The 6,589-nt window shown below is 49.6% G+C and overlaps 1 long non-coding RNA gene across 1 annotated transcript; it reads right to left on the bottom strand.

Moving 5' to 3' along the window:
* Positions 1 to 1,283: 1,283 nt before the first annotated feature.
* On the bottom strand, positions 1,284 to 3,093 carry LOC144242940 (uncharacterized). The gene is made up of 3 exons (XR_013338502.1): positions 2,795 to 3,093; positions 2,144 to 2,191; positions 1,284 to 1,411 (listed from the first exon to the last, which is right to left on the bottom strand). It is a non-coding gene; the product is annotated as an uncharacterized LOC144242940 (long non-coding RNA).
* Positions 3,094 to 6,589: the final 3,496 nt, after the last annotated feature.

Here is a 6,589-nt window from a genome sequence, read left to right as displayed (position 1 = left end):
TAGGGTGTAGGGAGCGTCAAGCGGGAAGTGGGATCATTGGTAGAGAAAGTATGGGGTTGGACAGAGAGGGGCTTCAGGTCAGTGAAGTAGGACGTGGAAGGGAAGCGACTGAGAGGGTGAGGGAGCCCACTGTCTTCTATGATTTTATGAGTTTAACGGTCATCCAGCCCATTTATTTCTACTTTTGACTTAATGGAAAGTAAAAAGGAAGGACGTAGGGCATAGAGATATTATCCCCTCCTGTCCAACATGAAGGTGGATTGCTGAGTATTTGTGAACAGGAAAGAAACTACATTTGCCCTCCTTATCCCTGCAGGTTCCTCAACTACCTGAGGCTCCCAGTGCCTCCTATCTCACTTTACAGGATTCGTCGCCATGGCTGTCATCATAATGCATCCCTTCTACCACAACCAGGATAGTGCAGCTCACCTCAGTAACCGCCTTGCCTACAGCAAATTCCCCATGCTGCTTCCTGTGCACAGGAATTCCCAGCTGCCTGTGGCTGCAAGTGCCCATGTCCCTAGGGACTGTTCCTGCTGTGAACTTAGGAGACTTGCTCTAGGCTGTCCCTAGTTCAGACCTTCCCTGATCCTTATTGATTGGATCCCACTCTGTAATCCATAGGTATGTCTTCACCTGTCTGTAGTACATACTCACTCTTTTCTCCATGGCCTCCAACTTAAAAAAAAAAAAAAACCAACAACTATCTTTTAGACTTACACAAATAGTGAACTAAAGGTTAAAATGTAGGCTACATCAGATTTCCTACTGCCTGTTTCATGCGTTCAAACAGTTTCTAACACAAGAAAAAAAATACCTCTTTTGTTACAAATTTGCATTCATATTCTTCAGGGTTTTTTTGTTTTGTTTTGTTTTCAACACAGACACTGCACATGCATGAAGATGTTTACTTAAGAGTTTTACTTTTGTCCCCACATGAGAATCATTTCCATTATTTGTACACTTCGATGTCTCGGTCATTTGAACATCTGACTTCAGGCATGTGATGTTCTCAGGGTTCCTGAGTTTGGGATTAGGGTCAGTATTGACAGTGGGGAGCCTGAAGATCACTACATTCTTTAGCTCCTTCTCTCTCTGTCATACCACCTCCCTCTCATTCTCTGCCTCTCTGTATCTCTCTCTCTCTCTCTCACACACACACACACACAGAAACACACACAGAAACAATTCAACAATTAGAAACATCGCTTTCATTACTTTGATATGATGAACATGGATTCTTATTTTATTTACTATGAAGACAATGAAGAGAAGTGGCACATTTCTGTGATACAGTCCTCGTGAAAAGTGCACAACGGTGAGATCACTGAAGACAGGAAGAAATTGGAAGGTAGAAAGTGCTGAGCGCAGGAATGACAATGGCCTGACTGCTGGTCCTTCAGGGCTTGCTCTGTAGGTGGCAGAAATATCACCAGTTTGGTCATGATGGTGGTGGCCCAAACCCGGAGATATACTGAATATCATTTAAGATCTATTGTTTTAAATGTTCTCAAGGCTCTGATACATGTATAGCTTGGCTCACATGCATGTGCTTCTAGGAGATCTGTGCTATCACAGGCAAGAGAGTAATCTGAGTATCACTCCTTCTTCCTCAAGGACAGGTCTCAGTAGAGAGGCCTCCCCTACTACTACTGGAGCCACCACAGCAGCTTCTCAATTAAACTGGCTTACAGAAAGGGTGTATGGACTCAGAGGTTTTGGTCTCACTTCCTCGCTATCTGAGAAACTGTGCGTAAGGGCAGTTGTTCCCCCTGCCATGACAGCAAGCACAGGGATAGCCACAGGCTCTTCCTCAGGCTGCAGCCCGGGGATGAGCAGAAGCCCTGCACTGGCTGAAACCTCTTTGGATTCAGAGGAGCAGTTGTGGATTCCAGATCCCAACTGTGTACTTGAGTCAGAGTCGTCATCCAGGAGAGAGCACATGTGCATATGGTGCAAGCCCTGCTCAGCAGCACTGCACTGAGGGGATGGAGCCAGGCGGCCCACCTTGATTTGGGAACTGAAGGACCTAGTTCTTGTTTGCACCATGGCCCGGGGTCTCCTAACTCCTCTGCATGATGTCACAAGTCACATGAGGGGAGTGGACACTGTCTCCACACTGAATAGCACATACGGGCCCTACCTGTGTCCTGTCCCCTCAAAAGCTGGTCACGTGTCACTCAACTGGAGCCTGAGGAGCAAATTTATAATGAGGCCTGAACATGAGGAGATGACAGACAACAACAGGAGGGACTCTGTTTTGCAATGTCTGAGCAATGTCAGAAAGAATCTGTCATCAAACAGTGCCCCAGGGATGGGAACCAGGCCTTCCCAGGTTGCTGCTGGGTAGAACACGCCAGTAGCACCACAAAACGGTCGGACATCAGGCTGGGGGTTTCTGAAGCACTGATAGGTTTTGGGAGGAGAGGGTGCCCCACATCGGAATCACTCCTTTGGAGCACTCATCAGCATAGCAGCACCACATGTGGCCCCGAGCACCACCCTGCAGTTGGGGTAAGCGAGGTCTGAACTTTTAGGACCGCCTTGCCACAGCACTGCAAAGGCAACTGCAGGACACAGCACTAAGGAGAACCATGAGTTTGGAGACACTATTACTCGAAGCTCCTATCGCCAGGGACCTTCCCCATCAGAGCCCCCAGACATAAATCTGGGGGCCTAGCACCACAGGCTGAAAGAGTCTCTTTAGAGCTGTTTGTCCAGCATCTTCTCTTTGTATCCCTGCCCCAGGGTAAACACAGTGAGGAGAAGCCTTACCAAGAGTACCCCTCATTACCTGTCCAGGGCTTGTTGAGACACAAAATGCTGGGTTATGTACCATGACATTTCTCTCCAGGTCAGGACCCACTTCCTTGGAACCTAAGAGGACAATGCAGGCCTTGGAGAACCACTTCCCTTACAATTGGCCAATGTCCACCTTCCTCCCGGGCCGGACCACATGGGAGCCTTGTTTCCATTCAAAATGCCTATCTGCTGCTGACCCCTGTATTCCTGGAGCAAACAAGGGGCTCACAGCATCACATACTAAAGTGGGTGCTTTGAGGCTGTTGTTCAACTCTTATGGTTGGTTGGAACCCTCAGCACAGTCGCAGAGGACCAGGTTCCCTTTTCCCACAGTCCTGGATCTGGAAGACTCCTTCAGTCTGTTTTGACTCCTCTCCTCTGCTTCTGTTCTTCCCAGAACCCTGGTTTCTTCTCGACATATCTTGTAAAGCCTCGTTTCCTTCATCTCCAGAGCTCTCCTGTGAGTGTGCTCTGTAGATTAAGTGTGGGAAAGTATAACGGGCAACATGGGAGAAAGACCTAATTCATATTACCTGTGGCTCAATCAATGGATTAGAGAAAGGAGCAATCCTGATGGTTAGGACAGACACCTGTGTTTTCAAAGTGTTTTTGGAGTTTAAGGAGAACACTTGGAAGATGTTCCCAAGAGCTCTAGGGAGGAATCAACAGGGATAGTCGTCCATACTGGTTGGAACTGCTACGTCTCAAACACCAGCCTGATGAGGAACTGTTTCTACCATTCCTAGTTGTTAGCACGAGTCCACATGTAATGGACTCGACACAAGAGCCCAAGACTAAAAGCCTTTTCTATGTAGCAATTTCATTTCTTTCACATTGTTGCTTCAAAGTCCTAGGCAAATCACCTGTGTCCACCTCTCATCTGCATATCATGGGCCTGGCAGGAAACATTCTGGCCTGGGGAAACAGAGAAGACAATGACTTGTGCTTGTCACATATGCTTGCGGGACTTGTGATACCCTCATTGGAATATCAGGACTCCCGCCATTCCTCTCCTCTGTTCTGCAACAGGAGAGATGAAATGGATTCATTTGAAATGGAATTAAGCTAAAAATAGGTAAGTTTTTAAGAAAGACAAAGAATTCTAGTTTGTGGTCTGGTATGTATGCAGCTTAGGCATCATCACTGCAGTCCTCACCACAAGAGAAAGGCAGAACAACCTGAAATAAAGCATTCTTAAATCCGACTGAGAACTGATCCCATGGGGCAACTGTCATTGTAATCATTGGAGACATAGATGAACACATAGGTGAACATAAGAGACTCAGGAGGAGATGATTCTGCATGAGCAGGGATGTAGGCGGGAACACATCCACTCTGAAGGATGACTTTCTGGAGACTCAGTATGCCGAAGCCACAAAAGTCCCATGACTGTAACAGAATCGATCAAGAAGTAAGCCTGATGTTCACCAGGACTTTTCCACGTGAGGAAAGCCAATGAGGAAGCCTGCCCTTGAAGCCGGCCTCTACTGCTCACCCGAGCCCTGTCAAGTGCCCTCCACTCAGCCCTCAGGGAAGGGCCGTGCATTGCTGTTGGTTCATCATGCCTGTGCCCTCCCAGGACCTGAACCTAAATCTGGCCATGACTGTGGCTTCTGGCACCATGCCCCACCTGTGGGCCAGGAACTGAACTGCTGCTTATAGCCACGTTGGATTTCTTCATGGGGGAAGCCAGAAGTTTGTCATGACATGGAAAAGGCCTGGATGGGCCTGCAGAAGTGGATCAGGAACCCAAACCTCCACCTCCGTGAGATGCTTGGACAGACCCGAGACCCAAACAAGAAACCTGACCAAAACACTAACAGGCACCCTGCACCCTGTCTTTGGGGCAGATCCCTGCATGTGTGTCATTTCACAGACTATGTCCTTCATAGGCTTGATCCTACCCCTAACCATGGTTTTTACTCTCAGGGGGCCCACTATCTTAGGTCTCGGCGAAGGCTAGAATCGGGCCAATGTCCGGCAGAGAATTATTTCGTGACAAGATCTGAGGTTCCCCATGCCTTTACCAAGGCAACGATGGGGCCAGAGAAGGGCATCCTGAACCTAATCCTATGCATCGCCCCCACACTCAGACAGCTGCCTAGCTCAAGCCCTCAGCTTGACACGCTCTTGACCTTCGCCCACTACTCAACCCACTTGGGGAAACACGGCCCTGATGATGTTTCTGGCCATGTCTCCTCCCGGGAATGAACCCTACCCTAACCGTGGCACTGGCTTTAGGGGTCCCCAGCCCTACCTCTGAAGAAAGAAAGAACTCGAGACCTCAGATTGGCATCCACTTCATCAGAAAGGCAGGCACAAGATCACCACAACATGTTCATGGCCAGGATCGAGCTCTGGAAAAGGATCCAGAGCTAGAGCATGAGCCTGTCCCACAAACTCACCCAAGCCCCGAACCCAAACCCTCACCTGGAGGGTGCATCCTCAACAATCCCACAGGGGATTTCACTGTACTTCTTGTGGTGCGGCCCCTGCCCACGCCGGGAATCAAACCCTAACCTTAGCCATGCATCTGGCCCTAAGGGGATCCACCAAGCAGCTGCGAAGACAATAGTCACTTGGGGCACTTGACTGGCACAGAATCGCTCAGCAACAAAGCCTGATGTTCACCATGACATGTCCATGCCAGGCTTGAGACTACAGAAGGAGATCCTGAGCCCCACCTCTGCCTGGCCCACAGAGTTTGCAGGCTCTTGAACACAGCCTGTAGCCGCTCCCCCCACCAATATTAAGTGCCCTCCAATCAGTCCTCTGGGGAGAGCCCTGCACTGCTGTTGGTTCAGCCTCTGCCCCCTCCTAGGACCTAAACCTAGACCTAGCCATGGATCTGGTCTCTAGGGATGCCACATGACACCTGTGTGCAAGGAATGCAACTCGGTCTCTGGTTACCTGATTTCTCCAGAAAGGAAGCCTGAAGTTCATCATGACCTGTACAAGGCCCAGATGGGCCTGCAGAAGTGGATCATGAGCTCTGACCTCGGCCTCGCTGAGACGCTTGCCCAGACCCTGGAGCCAAACACTAAGCCTGTTCAAAACACAAACAGGCACCCTCAATTCAGCCCTCTGGACAAATCACTGCATGCCTGTTGTTTCAGAGGTTGTATCCTCCAGCGACTTGATCCTAACCCTAGCCATCGTTCTTTCCCTCAGGTGACCAACCTCCTAGTACTCGGTAAAGAACAGAATTAGGGCCCATGCCAACCCCAAAAGGATTCAGCCAGAAGCCCAGAGGGTCCCCACATCATTTTCAAGACAATGATGGAGCTACAGAGGGGATTTGGACCCCACCCTACACATCTCCCCCATGCTTGGCCAGCCTCCTGGCCCAAACTCTCAACCTGACACACACATTGACCCTCTTCTTCAGCTAGGCCCTCTGGGGGAACAAGGCCCTGCTGTTGCTTATGACCCTGTCTCCTCCAGGGACCTTACCCTTCCCTTACCTTGGGTCTGATCTTAGGGCTCCTCGATCTTACTCTGAAGAAAGAATGGACCGAAGACTCCTGACTAGTGCCAAATTCATCAGGGATGAAGGGGCAGATCACTATACTGTTTTCACGTCCAGGATGGAGCGACCTCTAGAAAAGGATGCAGAATGAAGCAGCAGCCTGACCCAAATGTTTGGCCACCTTCTGAACCCAAACCCTAAGCCAGTCCCTCACCCTCACGTTCGCCCTCAGCTCTCCTGTTGGGAGATCTCTGCAATTCTGACAGTTCGTCCCTACCATCACCGGGGTCTGAACCATAACCCTCCCCATACCTCTGA

Source organism: Crocuta crocuta, unplaced genomic scaffold (genome assembly GCF_008692635.1).
Source record: "Crocuta crocuta isolate KB4526 unplaced genomic scaffold, BGI_CrCroc_1.0 scaffold1631, whole genome shotgun sequence".
NCBI lineage: Eukaryota > Metazoa > Chordata > Mammalia > Carnivora > Hyaenidae > Crocuta > Crocuta crocuta.
The sequence above is the reverse complement of the archived record's forward strand: the minus strand, read 5'-3'. Positions and strand labels throughout refer to the sequence as shown.